Genomic DNA, 23,051 nt, shown 5'->3' with positions numbered 1-23,051 from the left:
AATCTTTTTTTAGTCAAATACAGAGTATTTGCAGGACAATTCATGTTAAAAGTGAGCATACAATTTTATCTTCATATAAGACCTTATTTAGATCCTAGAATACTTTTTAAAATGTTGCTTCATTATAGGTGGTTGAATTAAGATTTTTGAAAGAACATGGATCAGGGCTGCAAGATTAAATTGCAATTTAAATCATCTCATCCTTACGCATATAAACATTTGGATATAGGTTTTAGATAAACACACTTGAATTTTTGTTACATGTATACAGAAAAGTGAAAAGTGGTTTTTCATGTGTTATATGCAAAGTGTGGCCCTGCTCCGACACCATCTTGATACACTAAATATAGTGCAAAACATTACTGCAATAGAGCTCGTTTTTCTCTCTTTTTCTTGTTCCTCTTCCACTGCTCCTCCAATCACTGCTTAACACTGGCCGGAGTCTCTGAAACTGGCTCTGGGGTCTCAGTAACAGGCCACCACCACTGCCACAATTGCAAGTAAAGCATCCAAGCTGGAGCAATGGGCCTTGGGATATGCAGGTTCAATCCTTCCTGTTCCCCATCCAGTGCTTCTTCAGAAGCTGTAACCGGTTATCAGTTGTTGGGGTCCTCCACCGTATCTTTCATCAGTGCTCTTTCAGGTGCCTGAGTTTAGCTGCAGACGTGGAGCCTCAGCTTAGCTTGTGTGTCTGGGGCAGGCGAGTCAGCCCGGGACCTGCTCTCACTCGCCGGGACAAACTAGGGTGAAGTGAAGTTGTGCCCGTCTTATTTTGGCATTGCTGCTGCCAGAGGCTTCCTCCTGCACCCACCACTCTCTGAGCTGAATAGCTGGGGTTTTTGTCTGTTCTCACAACAGGGATATTCATCAATGAAATCCAATGCAAGAGACAGGACGGATCACAATATGCAGTTTTTGATCAAGTGGCCAAGGCGATGGATTAAAAATCAGTTGGGGTTGCCTTTGCGTTGGTTCAATCCTGCTGATTATGATCCTCACCTTATTGAAGCAAGTGCCAACCAGTTGCTGGCTGAAACAAACATACCCACATTTTATTGTGGCTTTTTCAAGGAAATTTGTAACATTCAAAGACATAGGGAAACAGGGAAATGGAAAGTTGCAATGTCATTAAAGTTAATTGGAAAATGAGGGAATAAGATTGCGTTTATTTAGTGTGATGAAGATTTATCACATATTGCTTTATAATACACCACATATTTTCATTTTTGGGACTATAAGCTGAAGTGGAAGTAGGATTGCTAACTAGCTGAAATTCCAGGAGAACTTTGCAACTTGGCAAAAGTCAAGCACTACATATGTTTAGTTGTGCAAGACAATGTTGCTTTGAGAAGCAATAACAGAGATAAATTGAGACTGATGGCATTAAGAGTCTTTGAGTTAAGGAAATTCTATCTGATGACAACCTTCTGATTGGTTCAGCTATAGATTGCTATAAAGCTATTAAAAAAGTTGTAAATGCAATTACATTAGAGGTCACCTACAAGCTAAAAACATCTCTTCCTCTACCTTGCTCTCTATGCATGGATAAATTATAGAAAAACCAAGAAATCTGAAAACAAGGAATTCTAACAAGAAAAAACTCAAGTCTGTCTGATCAATTGTCAAATTGAAGAAAACTTTTACAGACAACATAAGGGTCATCTTTTAAAAAATTGTTTTAACTATGTGGGACAATTTACTCATGGCTTGAAATCTGAACTGTTGATCTTCAAAATTATATTTTTTTCCACTCACAACATCTGCATCAAACTGTCTTTTGTCTGTCTTATGAATTAATTCAAGGGCTGTTGCAGACTACAGCAAGACATTGACAGGATGCAGAGCTGGGCTGAGAAGTGGCAGCTGGAGTTCAATTTCGATAAATGCGAAGACATTCATTTTGGAAGGTTGAGTTTGAATGCTGAATGCAGGGTTAAAGACATGATTCTTGACAGTGTAGAGGAACAGCGGGATCTTGGGGTCCATGTACAAAAATCCCATGCCACCCAAACTGAGAGGGTTGTTAAGATGTATGGTGTGTTGGCTTTCATTAACAGGGGGATTGAGTTTAAGAGCCATGAGGTTTTGCTGCAGTTCTACAAAACCCTGGTTAGACCATACATGCAATATTGTGTCCAGTCCTGGTCGCCTCATCATAGAAGGGATGTAGATGCTTTAGAGAGGGTGCAGAAGAGATTTAGCAGGATGCTGCCTGGATTGGAGGGCTTGTCTTATGAAGAGAGGTTGAGTGCGCTTGGGCTTTTCACACTGGAGAGAAGATGGAAGAAAGGTGGCTTGATAGAGGTGTACAAGGTAATGAGAGGCATAGATAGAGTAGATAGTCAGAGACTTTTCCCCAGGGCAGAAATGGCTGTCACAAGGGGTCATAATTTTAAGGTGATTGGAGGAAGGTACAGGGCTGATGTTGGAGGCAGGCTCTTTCCACAGAGTGTGGTGGGTGCATGGAATGTACTGCCAGTGGTGGTAGTAGAGTCAGAGACACTAGGGACATTTAAGTGATTGCTGGACAAGCATATGGACAGCCGTAAATTGAGGGGTGTGTCCGTTAGGATGATCCTAGATTGAGATAAATGCTTGGTACAACATCATGGGCCAGAGGACCTGTACTGTTCTGTGTTCTATATATGTAGTTATCTATGGTTTTTCTCAATCATTTGTTAAAACTAAGTGTGTTACAATGAATAGTTATTTTCTCTTGCCACGTAAATTGATGTGAATTGCTTTTGTCTTAAATGGCAGCCAGTCAGACAAAGTACTTTGATTTGCTTTGATTTATTATTGTCACATTTACCAAGACACAGGGAAAAGCATTGTTTTGTGCACTAACCAGACAAATCATACCTTACAGAAATATGTCAGGGTAATAGAACAGAATGTGTTATGTAGTGATACAGTAACAGAAAAGGTGCAGAAAAAGATCACTTCTTAAATATGGGGGCTCCGTTCATAAGTCAGTTAACAGTGGGAAGAATATGTTCTTAAATCTGTTGGTACGTGCACTTGGTGTGCACGAAAACAGAACCTTCAGTCCAACCTGTCCATTCCGACCATAATCTTAACTAAACAAATTCCACCTGCCTGTTCTTGGCCCATATCCCTCCAAACATTTCTTATTCATGTGCTTATCTAAATGTCTTTTAAATATATCCACATTCATCATTTCCTTTGGAAGTTCACTCCACACACGAACCACTGTGTAAAAACAAATTGCCTGTATTGTCTTTCTTAAATCTTTCTCCTTTGACTTTAAAAATGTGGGCTCTCATCTTGAAATTTCCCACCCGAGGAAAAAGACACTTGCCACTCATCTATACCTATCATGATTGTATAAACCTCTATAAGATCACCTTTCAACCTCCTACACTCCAAAGAAAAAATGCCCCAGCCTTTCCATACAACTTCTATTCCCACAACATCCTGGTAAATCTTTTCTCAATTCTCTCTAGCGTAATAACATCCTTTCTACAATAGGGAGACCAGAACTGGACACAGTAATCCAGGAGGCCTCACCAACATCCTGTACACCTTCAACATAAAGCCCCAACTCCTATACTCAAAGGTCTGAACAATGAAGACAAGCATGATAAATGCCTTCTTAACACCCTACCTGTACACGATGTAAGATTCCAAGAATTATGTACCTGAACCCCTTCGTCTCTCTGTTCTACAACACTACCCAAGGCCCTACTTTTAATTGTTTAAGTCTTGTGTTTGTTTGTTTTACCAATAACTCGCATTTATCCAATGGAACTCCATCTGCCACACTTCAGCCCACTGACCCAAATAATCACCATCTCTTTGTATTCTTAGATAGCCTTCTTCCACTATATTACTAACCTTGGTGTCATCCACAAACTTACTAACTATGCCTTTATATTCCATCTAAACATTTATATAAATGACAAACAAAAGTGGACCCAGCACCGATCCCTGCAGAACACCGCTGATCACAGGCCTCCAGCCTGAAAAAAAAACCCTCCACCATCATTCTCTGCCTCCTGCCACTAAGCCTATTTTGTATCAAACCAGCAAACACACCCTGCATCACATGTGATCTAACTTTACTAATTAGTCTATTATGTGGAACCTTGTTAAAGGCTTCACTAAAGTCCAAATAAATAATGTCTACTGCTCTGCCTCCATCAATTTTCTTCATTATCTCAAAAAATTTAATCGAGTTTGTGAGACATGATTTCTCTCACACAAAACCATGTTGACTATTCCTATTCATTCCTTGCCTCTCTAAATGCATATAAATCCTATCTTTCAGAATCACTTCCAACAACTTAACCACTACCAAAGTCAGTCTATAGTTCCCAGACATCTCTTCTTAAACAAAGGAACAACACTAGCTATGCTCCACTATTTTGGCACCTCGCCTGTATTTATAGATGATACAAATATTTTTGCCACGGATTCTAGAATTTTCTCTCTAACTTTCCACAGGTAAGTCCTAGGATACGCTAGATCAGATACCAGAGATTTATCCATCTTTGCTTTTTTTTAGAACTCCAGCACTTCCTCTTCCGTAATGTGAACTGCTTTCAAAACAATTATTTCTCTGAGTTCTCTAGCCTCCATTTGTAAAAATTGTAATATCTCTCCCAACTCCTAAGGTTCAGCAGAAAGACAATCTCTTTGATCTTTAAGGGAATGTGAATGTTCAGGACGTAAGGAAGTTAATTTTACTTTTGTTTTACATTAGTTCAGTTGGTAACGCTACTGTGTTTAAATGCATTCAAGTGAACTTTATGAAAATGTTTAAAATCCTTTCATGTTTATTTCTCTCCAAAGTTTGTCTTTCTACATAACTGGCTCTCTTAGAGGATTGGAAGGCCTTTAAAAACAAGCTTCATATAACTAAAAAAGAGAGAAGGGGTGGGGAGATTAAATATGAGAATAAGATGGCTAGTAAAATAAAAGGAGATTGCAAAAAATGTATATATATATGTAAGAGAGATGCAAGAATGGACGTTGGACTGCTGGAAAATGAGGCTGGAGAAGGAGCAATGGAAAACAAAGAAATAGCAGAGGGACTAAATAGGTACTTGCTAACAGTTTTCTTGATGGGATACACCAGCAACATGTCTGAACTTCAAAAGAGTCAGGGCAGAGGTGAATCTAGCAGCCATTTCTAAGGAGAAGGTGCTGGGGAAGCTGAAAATTTTGAAGGTGGATAAATCACTAGGACTGGATGGACTACACCCCAGAGTTCTGAAGGAGACAGCTGAGGAGACTTTCGAGGCACTGGTGGTTAAATTTCAGGAATCACAGGAGTCAGGGAAGATCCTGGAAAATGGCTTATGCTACATCTCTATTTAAGAAGGCAGGGAGGCAGAAGAAATGAAACTTATAGGGTGGTTAGCCTGACCTCAGTCATTGGTGAGATTTAAAGTCCACTATTAAGAATGAGATTGCAGAGTACTTGGAAATGCATGATTAAATAGGGCAGAGTCAAAGTTTTGTCAAGAGGAGGTCATGCGTGACAAATCTGTTAAAATTCTTTGGGAAAGTAATAAACAAGTTGGACATAGAAGAACCAGTAGATGTGATATAGTTGGATTTCCAAAAGGCCTTGACAAGGTGCCGCACATGAGATTGCCAAATAAAGTGACAGCCCATAGTGTTAAGGGCAAGATAGAGGCATGGAAAGAAGCTGACTAGCAGAAGGCAGAGAGTGGGGATAAGGGGGCCTTTTTTCAGGACAGCAGCCAGTGACTAGTAGAGATTTGCAAAGGTTGGGACCACAACTATTTACATTACACATCAACAATCTGGATGAAGGAACTTGGGGCATTGTCACTAAGTTTGAGGAGCGGGGAGGCTGCAGAATGACTTGGACATGCTGGGCAACTGGCAAAGTGGTAGATGGAATATAATATGGGAAAGTGTGATGTTATACATTTTGTTGCAAAGGATAGAGTAAGGTAAGAGCTGTAGACTATTTTCTAAACAGGGAAAAGCTTTAGAAACCTGAAGTAAGTCCTAGTTCAGGATTCTTTTAAGGTTAATATGTAGGTTCAGTTAGCAGTTTGGGGGGCATTGCAATGTTGGCATTCATTTAAACAGGGCAGGAAATCAAGAGCAGAAATGGACTTCTGAAGTTGTAGAAGGCTCTGGTCATACTCCATTTGGAATATTGTGAGCGGTTCTGGGTTCCATATCATTGGAAAGATGTGCTAGTGTTGGAGGGGGTTCAGAGACAATGATTTTGTGGATGAAGGGCCTGTCATATGAGGAGCAGTTCAGGATCTGGGTCAGTACTTGATGAAGTTTAGAAAAATGAGGCAGAGATCTGATCAAAACTTACATGATACTGAGATGCCTAGATACAGTGGACAGGGAGATGTTTCTTCGAGGAGGAGAGACCTGAACTGGGGTCACAGCCTCTGTAGAACTAGTTGCAGCACAGGGCTGTGGAGGCCAAATGATTAAGTGCATTTAAGACAGAAATATGCTCTTGATTCATAAATAGATCAAGGGTTAAAGGGACAAGGCAGGAGAATGAAGTTGAGACACTTTTCAGCCATGATCCCATTGCGGAGCAAATTCAATTGGCTGAATGGCCTAATTCTGTTTCCATATCTCATGAGATTTTGTTTTTAACACAGCTTTGAGGATATTTGATCATTAACACAATCTAATCTAGTCTGGAGGTGCTAAACAGACACCAGTAGGTTTAACACTCAAGCTTTGATTAGAAGCAATTCTTGTGGAGCAGTACAAGTAGTTTCCAAGCACCTACCTCCTCTTAAGGTAAGGAATGCAGTTTGTAGCACACAACAAAATGTTCCAGAATTCAGGGACTCAAAAGGTGCATAATTCTTGGACAAAACATTGGATGTCCTGTATCCACAGTGGAGGAAGAAGTTATTTATCTCCTGAAAAATACAGTGCTGCTTTGCTTGACAATTATATTCCTCCAGCCTAAGGGGAACTCCAAAAATGATGCCCATGAACAATCATTCCTTTCTTCCAGCGTCTCCCATAAGATTTCCAATAAACAACACGCAGAGTGAGTGGCATAGATAAAGGTCATTTGTCCATCAAGAATAAATCCATGACAATTTACTCTTTGTTTTCGGTGAAGTCAGAGAATTTTGAGAATAAATGGCAATAGAGTATTGGTGAAGTCATGGTAAATTGTCTGAGAGAGTCTACCAAAATATCTCAAACATCAACAAATGTATATCAGCAAGTAAAAAGTGCGAGCTGACATATGGAAACAGCACTCAATCCTCAAAAAAGACTTTCTTACTTTTGTACAGCTGGTCGCTACTAGGAAAGGTCATTAATTGAAATGATTGCGACCAAATGCTATACAGTCTTTTGAATGCTAACAGGCAACTTAATTGTCAATCAGACCCATAAATATTCTCCAGGAGTTGCTCTGAAGCAGAGTTTCAACCTTTTTTTGTAACCAAGATGGGCCTTTTTGAAAATGTTGTTGCAGTTCAAAAACTAACCTTGCCCACCTCAAATACTCTTTAGCAAAGCACCTTGACAAAAGCAGGACATGAGTCTGTTGTATCTTCTAGATGACTTACTGACAGAGCTGAAAATATGTCAACCATGTTATCAGTCTTGCAGTGATTTTCACATTTTCCCTTTGCTTGCTGATGACATAATTCTCCATGGTCAGCTATTTTGCAAGCAGCATGGATTCTTTTCAATGACCTGTTCAGACATATTGTGGCACATGTCTGGGGCAAGTGGAATTTGAACCTGGACGTTCTGGCCCAAAGGAAGGGACTCTCTCACTGCACCATAAAAGCCTTCTATATTGATTTTTAAAGCAATCTATTCAGGTTTGTTATGACACCTCTCTGGAGCATGTGAGAGTCAACATACACACAAGAGCCCCCTATAGCATGACAGATGTAGATATGTGTATTGATTGTAATGAGGTCAGTCAGGTGGACCTCATAGAATATAAGTTCCCTGAATGGGGCTGTTAATCTGGTGCATCAGGGAACACTGGCTGACAGATAATGACAGGACTGTCCCTTAGACGAGAAGGCCACTGCTTGTCACTGGCCACTTGGGTGTTTCCTTTCTTCCTGGTGGTGGAACATGAATAAAGGTTTCTGCACTCGTTCTTCACTGTGTCCTACACCTGCACACACACAACATGGATGCTGGGGAAAAAATGAGCACTACTGCTGTTTGGTGGTCGTGTAAGGGTTAAGAAAAAATATAAATTGGGATTCAGAATTTCCAAAAAAAAAAGAAAAAACAACTAGAGTGCCAGACATCCTGTTCACTCTGAGAGCTGGCTCTGAGGGAGCTGGATCAGTGTCAGGGACTCTCCCCAAGTAAATCAAAGATGATTTGATGATGACAAACTGGCCTCTGTGGTGGTATTTCACTGGCGATGAGAATGGGATCTGGGCTGGTATGCAGACTCAAGACAGCAAAAGAGTCTCCCTATACCTAAACTGAGTAAGAGAACACATAGTTCAGTATCCAGGAGGTGCACACCATGAACAGTTAAATTGCTCAGCAACATCCAAATCAGAAACAATCAAAATAAACATTTGATTAAATGATCACCCAGTTCTAATGGAGGTCGATGTTGGTGAGGCCATTTCATTGATTGCAGAACCAATCTTGAACAAAATTCGCTCTGGACTCCAACCCTTAAGTTTGCACAAGACCTTGGCTAGACTAAAAACCTATGCCGGGGAATTTTACAGATTAAGGGTATAACGTCAGTTCCAGTCTCATACAAGAAGCAGCTGGTTGAGATACCACTGCTTTTAGTAAAAGTTTCAGACTCAAGCTTGTTGGTGTGAAATTGGTTAAAAAAGAGTCACCTGGACTGGCTCAACATTTTTGGATTAAAAAGTGGCTGCCTGAATGAAGTCCTAATTAAATACCCAGAGCTTTATTAGGAAGATCAAGAGACAATCAAAGGAATTAAGGCCACCTTGTATGTTGACCAAGAAGCAATTCCACAATTCTGCAAGGTGTACCTAGTACCATTTGCCTTAAGGGTTGTAATCAGAAGGGCGAAAAGCGAAGGAATCACCAAACCAGTCCAGTTTGCAGAAAAGGCAACACCAGCAGTATTGATTGCAAACTAGAATTGTCAGTTCATCTTTGTGGGGAGCTTAAACAACTGGTAAATTGCTTTTCGCAGACTACCCAATCTCTCGCACAGAGGATGTATACACTAAGCGGGGAGGTGGGGGGGTGGCCTTCATGAAGCTGGACATGAGCTATGCATACTTGCAATTGTGGTTAGATGATGATTCCCAGAGCGTTCTGCAATTAATACCCATAAGGGTTTTACCAACATATGAGCCTATTCAATTTTCAGCAGATGATGGAGAACATTTTACAAGGTCTATGCTAGGGTGACATGCTGATAATAGGGAAGACCAATAGAAGCATTTAGAGAACTTGGACATATTCCTTAGAGGTTTCTCTCAGATGGGCATTCACCTTAGAAGGGAAAAATGTGGGTTCCAGTCACCTCAAGTGATTTACTTGTGCTAGAAAGTCAACAAGATTGGGTTACACCCGTTGGAAGATTAAGTAAGGGCAATCAAAGTGCCCTGACTCCTATGTCTGTATTGGACATTAGGTCTTTCCTAATGGCCTAGTGAATTATTACGTAACCTGGCCTCCATCCAGGCATCTTTGCATCAACTCTTAAAAAAGAGTCAGCCTTGGAAATGGTCACGTAGCCAAGACATAGAGAAGTAACAAAACAGCTATCGTCATAGAGTCATAGAACATGGAAACAAACCCTTCAGTCCAATCAGGCCACACCAAACATAATTTCAAACTAAACGAATCCGACCTCTCTGCTCCTGGCCAAAATCCCTCCAAACCTTTCCTATTTATATACATGTGGGCACAATTACAATGTTAAAAATCATTTGGATAATTGTGCCCACATCCACCATATCCTCAGGAAGTTCATTTCACACACGAACCACCACCTGTGTATAAACTTTAGCTCTCATGCCTTTTTAAATCTTTCTCCTCTCAACTTAAAAAGAAAAAGGAGGAGGAGGAGGAGGGTAAAACAACATCAGGAATGCAAATGCTGGACCCAAGACTCCACTAAGCAAGAGAGACAGTGTTCTCCAGGCAACAAAGTTTGGTGTAGATGCCACGGGACTGGCCCTACATTGTAACAGGCAAGACTGACACAAGGTTAGGTCCAGTGACATTTAAAATTCATGTAGGTGCAACAGTCTTGAACAAGCACTGGGATGATATGAAAGCTGCAAACACGCAAAACATGTCTGGCTCATCGACAGTCTTTCTGACTGTTCTGGAACCTGTGGTTAACCCTCTCCATCAAGCATTGAAGACACCTTGGAATCTAAGACGAACACAGTAGATGTCGCCACTTCAATGCTTTAGCCACTTGAAGAAGACAACTAATTGCTTCTGAGACATTCTAGGCACAAGAGGTGAGCTACTGTGTGTTACACACTGCCCTTATCAGAGGCAGAGTGCTAAAACATCCAAGGCGAGCTACAAAAAGAACTGGCCTATGTCTTCGGAGTCAGTGGGAGAGCTATGTAGTGATTGCAACCAGGTGAGCCAGGTAACCTCAGTGAATAAGAGTTCCATGACTGGGGCTGTTAATCTGGTCCAATCAGGGAGCCCTGACTGACAGATATAAACCAGAGTGTTCCACCAACACTGTGGAGTTGTTCAGGGAGAGGTGGGCGCCGCAGGGAGTGGAGTGCATTATTTCCCCCTCCAACTCTATTTTGATGTAGACCCTACCCTCCCCTTCACTGTTTTGATCACACAGCATTGCCCTTTGATGTGAAGGGCAGTGCTTGTCACTGGCCACTCGGGTGTTTTCCTATCTTCCTGGTGGTGGAAATTGAATAAAGACTCGTGCACCTCGTGTCTTTCACTGTGTCTCACACATGCACACACACACCACGGGTGCTGGGGAAAAATAAGCACTACCGAAAAATAAATAAATAAATAAACAGGAGTGTCAAAAAAAAATAAACCAGAGTGTCATACATCCTGTTCATTCTGAGGGCTGGCTCAGAGGGAGCTGGATTATGTCAAGGACTCACCACATGTAAATAAAGGGTGACTTGGTGATAGGCTACCAGCCTCTGTGGAGTTATTTCAACACGGAAAATAACTCTAATGTAAAAATCAATTGAACGTGAAATATATTTTAGTTAACAGATTATCTTCTGTACCAATATTCAAATGCTGTATCATGTTGATTTTTACTTAAATATAGCATGCTCATGAGGATAAATGATTTGATACATATTTTTGTTCTACAAATTTATTCCAATCTATTAACAATGCTGAAAATGCCATTTAAAGGTGCATAAATAAGGATCTGATACAAGCACAGGTGTCAAAGGGCTGACAATGCAGCAAATATTAAGGCTACCTTCAGTTACCAAAGCATTTCTTATGCTTTCACAAAACATGCACAGCCAAACGGCATCTTGAAAAAAAAACAATATTGGCGGATTTAGAATACTAGTCAACATTGGCCATATATACATACACAGAAATGGAAGTACGTCACAACAAGAGTCAAGGCATCAAGTAATTATTTTGAATAAAAAGCAAAAGAATTGTGGATGCTGTAAATCAGAAACAAAAACAGAAATTGCTGAAATGCTCAGCAAGTTTGGAAGCATCTGTGGAGAAAAATCATAGTTAACTTTTCAGGTTGAGTGACTCTTCCTCAGATTTTCTCCACAAATGTTACTAGGCGTGATGAGCTTTTGCAGCAATTTCTGGTTTTTGTAAGTAATTCTTTTGTTTTTGGTTGGCAGATTATTTCAGGCTTGGCAGTGTACTAGTTATGGCCTGAATTTAACCAGCCCTCCAGAGATATACTTGGAGGCTAGACAGGTAGTATAACAGTGGCATGAAGTGCTTCCAAATCAACCTGTTGGACTATAACCTGGTAGTGTGTAATTTTTTAACTTTGAAGAGGGGAACCCAACTTGTTCTTGCCATAGAATAGTATCTAAACCAGGAATAATACCAACTTGGCCATCTACCAAGTGGAAGCAGGCAGCCAATTAAAGCAATGAATTGGCATACTGATAACATATTAAGAAGGGTGTGGGGTGTGCTTGGGTTCCATTCTGAAGGCTCTATGGCCCATAGAGGCGCCCATTGACACAGATACACACATCTCAGTCCTAATGCCTGTCAGGGCATGCCTGCCTAACCCTGACACAGCATTAGAGCTTAATGATGCCCATCCTGTACCTCCAAACTTTGCTACGCTCACTTGTCATGGACATGGTGTTAGTCACTGCCACTAACACTCCTTCCCATAATCCACCAAGCCTTCCAATGCTGTTCTACACACTCACCCATATCTTGAGCATTCCACACCCCACCTGCTATATATTTCTGATATGTAATTTTAAATATGATATGTTGATAATGCAAAGAATGACTTGCACATGGTTAGAAGATATAATCTGTATTAATGTATGACAGTGATTCCCAAGCATTTTCATATATATGTGTTTTTACAAAACATTTTCCCGTTGTGACCCCAGTATGGTGCCATGACTACAGACCTATGACAGGAAGAGGGTGGGAGAAGGGTTGAGACACCTATAAGAGCAGAGTTAGATGGAGTGGAAGTTGCTTAATCCACACAGATTTACATTTAAAATGCACCTATCTTTTGACTGGGCCACCGAAAAGAAAGCTACAAGATTTAAAATGATGACTAAATTGTTAAGCACCCAATCTGATACTGTGAGTAAAATTGCAAATGTTCTGTTCACACGTTTTCTGTTTTTAAAGCACATGTTCCACTTTTTTCGTGTATTTGAATGCAAGGAGACAAGGTTTCTTCAAGATTGAGGCCTTGAATAAAATTCAGCAAGATGTCAATGAGGCTTTGCGTAAGAACATTTTATTTTTTTTAAATGCATTTATGGGCTGTGGACATTGTTGGTGAGGTATCATTTATTACGCATGACCAACTTGTCCAAAGTGGGTGAGGGTGCGCTGCTTTTTGGAACCACTACAATCAAAGTTGTACTGGAACATCCAGAGTGATTATGAAAGAAATCCCAGGATTTTTACCCAGCAACAGTGAAAACAAGCCTTGAGCTTGCCATCTGAGACATAGTTTAAGGCAGGAGATTTGGTGATAGGGCTGTTGTAAATAGAGACACACTAGCAAGGCAAAAAGGTCATGATGGCAAGACTGTACTTGTCAAACATGACATTTAAACTGTCAAAGTTCATTCATCATGTTTAATCAGAGATAAGATATTTTTTAATCAACATGTTCAGAAATGAATTACACACCTCTGGAGCAGGTGTGCATTTGAACCTGGACCTCCAGGCTTAGAGGTAGGGACACTACTATTGTCAGAAGAGGTCCTTAATCAGAGTGAAGTTTTTATAATCAACTGCTGTGTCACATTGTAATTTGGCTGGAGCAGATGGGACTTGAGTCCGGATCCTCTGGTCTAGCAGTAGGGACACTACCACTGTACCACAAAAGCCTTCTTAATCAGAGTGAACAATAAGATATCAGACTCAGGGTAGCTGATAGGAGTAAACAAAGCACTTTGTATCTTGTGTTGATTTGAGGGTTCTGAGTCATAAAATATGGTGGATCAAGAACTAAGTAATAACAATAAGTGGTACGGTGGCCCAGTGGTTAGCACTGCTACCTCTCAGCACCAGGGACCGGGGTTCAATTCTACCCTCAGGTGACTGTGTCTGCTCCCCCAGGTGTTCCGGTTTGCTCCCACAGTCAAAAGATGTGCAGGTCAGATGGGTTAGCTATGGGAAATGTTAAGTTACAGGAATAGGGTGGTTCTGGGTGGGAAGCTCTTTGGTGTGGAATCGATAGGCTGAATGGCCTGCTTCCACACTGTAGGGAATCTGTGACAATAATGAGATTATGACCCATACAGGTATCAAATTCAAAGACTAATTGCTCAGATCTTATACTCATATGACATATTCCAGAGAGGATTCAATGATTGGAAGGATGTGGCAATTAGGGATATACAGGAAAAGGTATAACAAAATTCAAATATTGGTCAGATGTTCACAATGATGGATAAGATGTTCACAATGTTGTGAAAGACTAGAAAGTAAGGCAGTACAGTGCAAATAGCGATAACTGACAAATTCTTAGAATTTTCTTGGCTAAGCATCAGTTTTACAGAGTTTCATAGAGTGTTTCTCTGCACAAAGTCTTGTGAATTTCCCCTTAGCATTTTACAAACACACCTCATTAACTAAATATCTTGCCATTATTGTGCTCCCCTTTATCAATTCTACCACTTGCTGCACCCAAAAAAACTCGCCACTCCTAGGTATCCCCAAATGGATTGGCATCTCTGACTAGTGCCATCCTTAAAAAGCCATTTTGCTCCCAGATAAGTACTGTCAGTGGCCAGCAGGGTTCCAGATATTTCTTCCAGACATGACAGAGAAAGTAGAACTGTCATTCCATTTTGTGAACAGAGAATTGGAGGTCCTAATGGATGGGATGATGCCATAGTGGGCATCCTCTTCCCCCTAAGACCAGCAGAAGAGGCCACGACACTAAGTTGTAGCAGACTGGTCAGACGTTGCCACATGGGGTAGTACAGTCTCATCCACTTGGAAAAATGCACAGCGTTGTAGGGAGGTCAATTTCCTTCTCCATTCTGCCAGTATAAGTGCAAAGAACAGTACAGCACTCTAACACGTCCTTTGGCCCACTAAGACTGCATGAACTAAACTCATAAGATTAATGAATTCAGACTTGAATGAAGGAAGTGAGGTCCAAAGCTAAATTAACCCCATGCAGAACATACAGTTTGAGGCTACATAAGTTAGCAATCTCTGTTCTGAGGGTGGACAAAGATCAACTCAGACCCTTCTAAGCTACCAGTCTCACGGAATCATACAGTACAGAAGAGGCCTTTTGGCCCATTAAGTCTGTACTGCCAAAAAATACAGTACCAGTTTCATTTTCCCACAATAGAGTCATGTCCAGATCACAATGATACAGTACTCAGTGCAATTGTCTACGATTTCATAGAAGTAATCATGGAATTCCTAAGTATGAAAACAGGCCATTCAGTCTCAAGTCCACACTGACTCCCCAAACAGCATCTCACCAGACTCATACCCTGCATTTTCCATGGTTAATTCACCTAACCTACACATCCCTGGTCACTTTGGGCAATTCAGCATGGCCAAGCCACACAACCTGCACATCACTGGACTGAGGGGAAACCAGAGCACCAGGAGGAAACCCAAGCAGACACAGGGAGAATGTGTAAACTCCACACACAATCAGTCACCTAAAATTTGGATTGAACCCGGTTCCCTAGCATTGAGAGGCAGCAGTGCTAACCACTGAGTTTCCTTGAGTGGTTCATTTCTGAAGAGCAATGTCAAATGAGCACATAATCTGTGCTGCAATCAATATGCAATTCCCATATAGTTTTTTGCAAATGGTAGAACGTCCTTCGCTGCTGAAAAGTGATTGTAACAATTCATTCAACAATTTGATTGATTTATGCTGTATAAGACTGATCACACACAAAGATCGTAAAGCGACAGCACTTGTGTGGCTTGGGCAGCTCATACATAAGTAGACACAGAGAGGATGATTTTGCTGTATATATCACCCAGCAGTGATTGCTCTTACATAAGTTCAACCAGCATTGTTTTAAACTTGCTTTTGTAGAAAGTTGTCCAATCACGCTAAGCAACAGGCTAATGGATAAAACTTTGGACTTATCATTAAGAATGGTGTGCATTTGAGGTCTCATTGTATTCACATTGTGTGTTAAAATTGGATATGACTTTTGGAATTGCATGATATCCATGCACTAGGTCTGCTTGGCATGTTTTCAAGGATACACTGTCTTCATTGGACATCAGTTTGTGGATATATAGATAGATAGGTCACCGGGCATAGAGGAGTTCAAGTTTAGCAAATACCTCTTCCTGGTGGATGTAGGATATTGGGGCAACAAAATTGAAACCATGTGCAAGAACAACCTCCTCACTTTCAGAGAACACATAGCTAGAGATTCATTAAATGTTTATTGGCATTTTTTATTAATTTGCAAAACCACTTGCATGAGTTTATAGTGAAGGTGTGTCTTAAAGAGGTACTGCTTATGGCACAGTCATCTACTGAAGCAACATAGCAGCATAAACAGATTAAATTGAAAAATGAAAGAAATCAACACACTTCAAAACAAGCACAAACATAATTAACCACCCTATTTGCAAACCTGTTCAATCTCACCTTGCAGTTAATATCCCTGCATTCATGAGACTAAGCCTTTGCGTCAATCAATGTTTGAAATTAAAACTGACACAACCTTGTGCTTAATGCACCCTTGAAGAAATTAAATTGATGGCTTACTTACAAGTCAAACTACATTGTTGTTCATCTTTATTGCACCTTTGTCTCAGGTATACAAATAGCCATTTGACAACATAGTACAAAATGTATCTTTTTCAACAATACTCAAGTCTTATCCCCTGCTGCTAAAAACCTAGTTCTACATGCATGGAATTCCTTTTTTTTAAAAAAAAGCTCTTTGTTTGACTCATTTCATTCTGAATTCTGAACATGACATTACAATGAACGCAAATTATAGATTTCAGTTGAAACTAACTGTCTCAGTGACAATTTTTCAACTGATTGGTTGAGTAGTAACACAGAAACCCATGCAACTCACAGAGTGCCTTTAGAGGGTGCTACACTACAGAAGATCTCCAGTAATTGTAAGTTTATGCTTATCACCTGCATGCATATGTCATTTTGCATGCATACCAAATAGCGGGCGATAAACAGAGCCAGAAACTTAATAATGAGATATAAGCTCTGAAGTCTTGCCAGATGTCGTCATGATTAGTGGTGGGTAATTAAACAACCAATAGGAGGGGGATGTTCAACAATCATCCCCACCCTGGCCGAGATCAGGGAAAGACAGATGATAGAAGACCTCCATGATGGCCCGAGTTGAAGGATAAGCAGCTCTGCATCTAAGTTAAGACTCAGTCAGAGGCTATAGTTGCAGAGAGCAATCCTTTTCTCTCATTTATCATCCTGATCTGGTATCCTTTCCTTGAATATAGGCATTATGGCAGCTGCCGAGTACCTGGCCCATGCTACAAAGTGGTACTGATGCTCACAAGTACCTTCTATGTCTATAGAATGCATCTTTGTTTGGTTATGAAATCAGCTACGTTATGATATGACGCTTTGAATGTGACGTGTGCACAGTCTCTGATGTCATGGCATCTGGGAGCACCAACTATGTTGACAGAGCCTATTACACAGGCTGCAGCATTAACCACATCATGAGGAACAGAGCTGAAGCAGTGCACTCTGGTACAAAATGCTTCAGTAACAGCATTGGTACATTGTGGGTTGAAGGTTAAGAGATCTCATGCAGGCCCCCAGTGGATCCTTGGAAGCCTCTAGTTGCGTGAAGGTGTAGCTGTCACCTTGATGACCCAGGAAAGGATCCTTCAGTTCGCAGGTCTCACACAGCAGTTAATGTCATTCTGTGAGAGTTTTCAGAATATCCTCTATAATATTGCACTCCAATCATCTGTAGGAGAGGGGTTTAGAACAATAGACTGAGTCTCCTGCACTTCTTGAACATCCTGATGACATTTCAACTCTGGAGGATGCTGCTGGTCCTAAGCTTGTTGGTGCATCTCATCCTCCTCAACTTCTCTGCGCCTTTGTTGCACAATAGCAATGATAACTCATGCTGTGGCTGGACCTGTTGATCATGCTATCAGTGAACCCCAGTGGGTATTATAACAACAGGTCCTTAGTAATGTGAGTTGTCAACATTTGCATTGCTCATGAATGACAATTTAGCATACTCTTCCACACAATAGGAGATGGAGTGCCATGATATGCCTCTACAAAAAGGTCCTCTGACATAAGAACCTTATTCTGATGAACACACCACAAGCTCTGTTGCACAAATGCAGTAGAAGATTCTAAGTACTCTGATTATTGATATCTTGTCTCCAACAATGCCCCTACATCAGCCAAGGAAATCAGCATTACATATAAAAGCATGTTTGCAAATTCATATAGTTAAGGATTTTGTTAGCTCAGCTGGTTGGATGCCAACAGTGCTGGTTCAATTCCTGCTCTGACTCAAGTTACCATGAAAGTCCTGTCTTCTCAACCTCACCCCTTATCTGAGTATGGTGTTCCTCTAACGAAAAAACAGTCCTTTTTTTTATAGTTTAACGTGAGACAAAAGTTAGCTTTGCAGTTTACAAGATCTGGGAATCGTGAATTATCACTCACTGGTTCCACTTTTAGGTACATCTGTGATTATTTTTGCTTCACAACGCCGATGATGTTCAGTCTGCAACAACATGGTCAAGACTGCTTGGTGACTAAGAATTGTACCCCACACAGTTGAGCATGCATGTGTTTCACACAAAGGGTAGTATGATTGCTGATGGCTTCAGCTTTTATCATTATTATGAGCAATTAATACAACTGCCCTTTGAAGGGCTTTACATTGCTTACAAGTAGACCTCACAAGCTCAGGCAGAAAAAAAACTCACTCGGCCCACTCTAGGTGCGGTCACAGTCATTTTCCATTGTTCATTTATGATTCATATGCAAATGAAAGGCAATGCAGGTCCTAAATTAGCAGAGTGAATCACAAATTCAGCCTTAAAACTCCATGTCCCCTTCTTCCTTACCCTCTGTCAAGCCCATCAGTACTTAGCATTCACACATTTGGACACACCTCTTTGAATTATGACTGTGGCCTTTACCCAAGCAACTGATGAGTGACTGTATCTTTGTCTGATCGTCATTCAGCTCCCCAGTTGACTTACTTTGGTTGCACTGGACCTGCAGAACTGTTTGTGGCCTTTCCCCTGGACTGCGGTGATATGGATCTCCTGACCTTGAATGTCCTAAATGGCTGACTGACAATGCTCAAGCCCCTGAACTGATAGCAGTTAATAGCTTTGACCTCTTATGCCAAGACCTCTGAGTGAAGACAGATGATCTTGACCTGACTGAGAAATACTCCCCTTAGATTTTAAGGTATGCTCACAGCTTTGATTGAAGCACATGCCTGTCTTTTTTTATTGTAAGCTGCACATACATGCAAGTTTAAATTGCTGCAGCATGGCATCATATCACAACATATTCAAACACTTAACTGACCATTGCTCACAATCACGACAAACTGAGTGCCTTCGTGTCTGGGCTAAAAGGCAAGGCAAGATGGAAAAAGTGTAAGCTTTAAAACTCAGACTGAGGGGTCAAATATAAATAAAAAGGCAGCAGAGAACAGACATGCTACAAGCATCCAAGCCAATGAAAAAAAGTGTACTCAAGGAGAGCAAGTAAGAAATCCTAAAATGGACCCTGGTCAAACCATAAGATGAGTGCTTGCCCATGAGGCTAAACTTTCCTGGCAGCAGCACCACAATGAAAAGCGCCAGCATGCTCAAAGAAGCAACATTGAAGTGGACAGCTGGATTCTAAGTAGATCAGAGATGTGCCACGAAGATGTGGTAAGGTGGCATATGTCCAGTACCAACTTCCTTGAATGGGATATATGGGTGGTTGCAGCACATGGAGCATAATGTAAGATGTAAGGGGCTGTTGTCCATAATGGAGGCCTGGGGGAGTAAGTGGTAAGATGGAGTCATTGAATTGTTGCAGTCGAGTTTCTCTCAGGAACAAGGGAAAATAGGAAAATGTTTACCAATGAGGCAAGACCAGGTAATAGTATCATGCAAATTAAGTCTCCTGCTGCTCACAAGCAAGATTGTTGTTTCACTATTCAAAACCTGGCTGTAGGATCAGACTGGTTTCTCCTCCCCCCACCACTGAGATTCTTATTTCTTTCTCACCACATTTTCACAAATGACTCACCATTATCCCACATCATTCAGGGCTGGGAAGATCCTGCCCAATCTAATCACCAAAGTAGTGACAGTATCATTGACTGTGAGATTAAGTGGTAACCTACTCAGCAAAAAAAACTCAAAAATCAGTTTAGGACCCCAGAGACACTTGCCTCCAAAATTCAATGCAACTTTGGTTCAAACATGAACAAAACAGCTTCATCACAGATGTGAGATGAGATTGACTGTCCCTGACATTACGAAAATACTTGAATGAGAGGCATCAAGCTTGAAAAATTTAAACCAAATGGAAACTTTAGGAAGGCAGGGGAGAAAGCATCTCTCCTGGTTGGTGTCTCATGATACTGCTGCATGAGTTCCCCAGGGTAGTGTCCTGGTATCAACCACTTTCAGCATCTTCATCAAAAACTTTACCGCCAGCTCAAGATCAGAGAAGGGAAATGTTCACTGATGATTATATAGCTCGCAACTCCTCAGATAATGAACCACACATCAAAATTAGGACATCATTCAGACTTGAGCAGAAATGGTATTTAATGAAAATGTAAAGCCTTTAAACCAATAGGTGGAAGATGGTTTCACAAGAAAGATGAGCAGCTAAAATCTAAACAAAACAGGAAGGAATGTGTAGGGAAGAACATAGTAATTGATGGACCGGTAAATTGAAATCATTATTCCCCTCTTCTGACCATAAGCAGAGGTTTTTTTATAAATTTAATCTCTTTTCCCCGATGAAATAGGCCCCGGTCTTTTTGTCCTCTGTTTGTAAAGTTCAGTTTTAAAATGACAAACAAACAAGCACTTTAACATTCAAAACAAAGTATGATTTATTCATGTGTTCAAATCCAGGGGATGATTGTCTCAACAAATACAGACAAGAGTGAAAGGAAGCAAACAGACTAGAAAGTTTATAATCAAGAACAATGCAAAACTTAATTAACATGAACATTAACTGACTGAGTCTAGAAAGTCAGTGGCCAGTGAAGGCTCCTTTTGAAGGATCTGGGGTTCAGGTCATTGCAGATGGCTGAACATTTGTGAATTCCTTTTGCAGATTATGAAGGTGCAACACGATGTTGTTTGCATACAGACTAGGTCAACTTTCTCAGCAAGTATGCAATTGTTTTTGGAATTAAGGGTTTGAAGAGGTTGAGAGCCAAAGGAGACTTAGCTCAGGCTGGAGAATATTTTTCTATCAAGAGTCAACTTCAGGGAAACTAGATTTTAACAGCAAACAGGAATTTAGCAGTTCTTAGATTCTTAGCACACCAATGTTAGCAAGGAGTAAATCCTTAAGATTGAAATATGGCTTTTTTTAGAATATTAAATCTTCTTTTCCCCAAAGATTGAATGTTTTGGTCATATAACCGAGTTCCTGATTGAATCAGTTTCAACTTAATGAGATGCTTTCAATGGACTACATTTTCCAATATTTTATGGAGTTTTGTGGAAGGTTTACTACCATGATGTCTCAACAAATACAGACAAGAGTAATGTGACTGTTCTCATACATTTCTACATTGTATCCTCCCTTCACAGCATTGCTCATTTTATCATGTACTCAGAAGATTCAGAAGTGCTTACTTGTTCAAGCCATGAGTCCAATAAGCAAACCTCAGTTGTACACTATTTCAAACACTGCATGCCAGGGACTTCCCACAGTTTGTTGTTGCGCAGTTCCAAACAACGTGGCTGAGATGGGCAAACTTGAAATCTGCTTCACTGTCCAAGATCTGGAATTCCAGGGTGTAAGGACAGCACTGTTGTCCTTTTACCCAACATTTAAAAAATTTTTTTTGGGGGGAAGGGACATCGCTGGCTAGCCAGCATTTATTGCTCATTCTTATTTACCCTTGAGGTGATAGTAAATTGCCTTCTTGAATCACTATAGCTCACGTGCTGTGAGTTGACCCACAATGTCACTAGGGAGGAAATTCCAGTACTTTGACCCAGCAACACTGAAGGAACAGTGAGTGATAAGGAGGGGAACTTGAAGGTGGTGGTATTCCCATGTTATTTGCTGTCCTTGCCCTTGAAGATGGAAGTAGAGTCATAGAGATGTACAGCATGGAAAGAGACCCTTCGATCCAACCCGTCCATGCCGACCAGATATCACAACCCAATCTCGTCCTACCTGCCAGCACCTGGCCCATATCCCTCCAAACCCTTTCTATTCATATACCCATCCAAATATCTTTTAAATGTTACAATTTGGAAGATGCTATCTGAAGATCTTTGGTGAATTTCTGCTGAGGATCTTGCAGATAAGATCAGAAGTCACACGACACCAGGTTTAGGCCACAAGGTTTGTCTGAAATCACAAGCTTTTGAAGCGCTGCTCCTTCGTCAGGTGAAGTTGCTGTCGTGTGACTTCTGACCTTGTCCAGACCAGCCCAACACTGGCAGCACCACATTATGGCTGATATCTTGCAGAAAGTACACACTGCTGCTACTGAGCATCAATGGTGGAGGGCATGGAAGCTTGTAGATGTGGTACTAATCAAATGGGCTGCTTTGTTCTGGATGGTGTCAAGTTTCTTAAGTGTTGGAGTTGAAGCTGCACTCTTCCAGAAAAGCGGGGAGTATTCCTTCACACTATCACCCCAATATTTCTAGCCTCTGACCTGTTTTTGTAGCTACAATGTTTATGTGACAGGTCCAGTTGAGTTTCTGGTAAATGATTACTCCAGGATGTTGATAGTGGAGTATTCAGTAATCGTAACATTGTTGAATGTCAAGAGGCAGTGGATAGATTGTCTCTTATTGGTCATAGCCTGACATTTGTGTGGGACGAATGTTAGTTGCCAGTTGTCAGCCCAAGCCTGGATATTGTCCAGATATTGTTACATTTGAACGTGGACTGCTTCTGTATCTGAAGAGTCATGAATGGTGCCAAACATTGTGCAATCTTTGATGAATATCCCTGCTTCTGTCCTTAAAATGGAGAGAAGGTCACTGATAAAGCAGCTGAAGATGGTTGGGCCTAGGACACAACCCTGAGGAACTCCTGCAGAGATATGGGTGCATTTGTACGTTTAAGCCCTAAATTCACGAGTCATACCATACAGGAACAGGCCTTTTGGCCCACCATGTCAGTGCCAGGCTGTAGGCACCAGACTGCACGAGTTTATTTGCTG

The 23,051-nt window shown here is 40.9% G+C and overlaps 1 protein-coding gene across 9 annotated transcripts in view; it reads right to left on the bottom strand.

Annotated features, from left to right (window-relative positions):
- The window catches only part of adgrb2 (adhesion G protein-coupled receptor B2), a 758,374-nt gene that overhangs the window by 512,283 nt on the left and 223,040 nt on the right, over nucleotides 1–23,051 (bottom strand). The window lies entirely within an intron of this gene.

The sequence above is a fragment of the Chiloscyllium punctatum genome, chromosome 27 (genome assembly GCF_047496795.1).
Source record: "Chiloscyllium punctatum isolate Juve2018m chromosome 27, sChiPun1.3, whole genome shotgun sequence".
Taxonomy (NCBI): Eukaryota; Metazoa; Chordata; class Chondrichthyes; order Orectolobiformes; family Hemiscylliidae; genus Chiloscyllium; species Chiloscyllium punctatum.
Note: the sequence above shows the minus strand (reverse complement) of the source record. Positions and strands in the feature narration are given on the sequence as shown.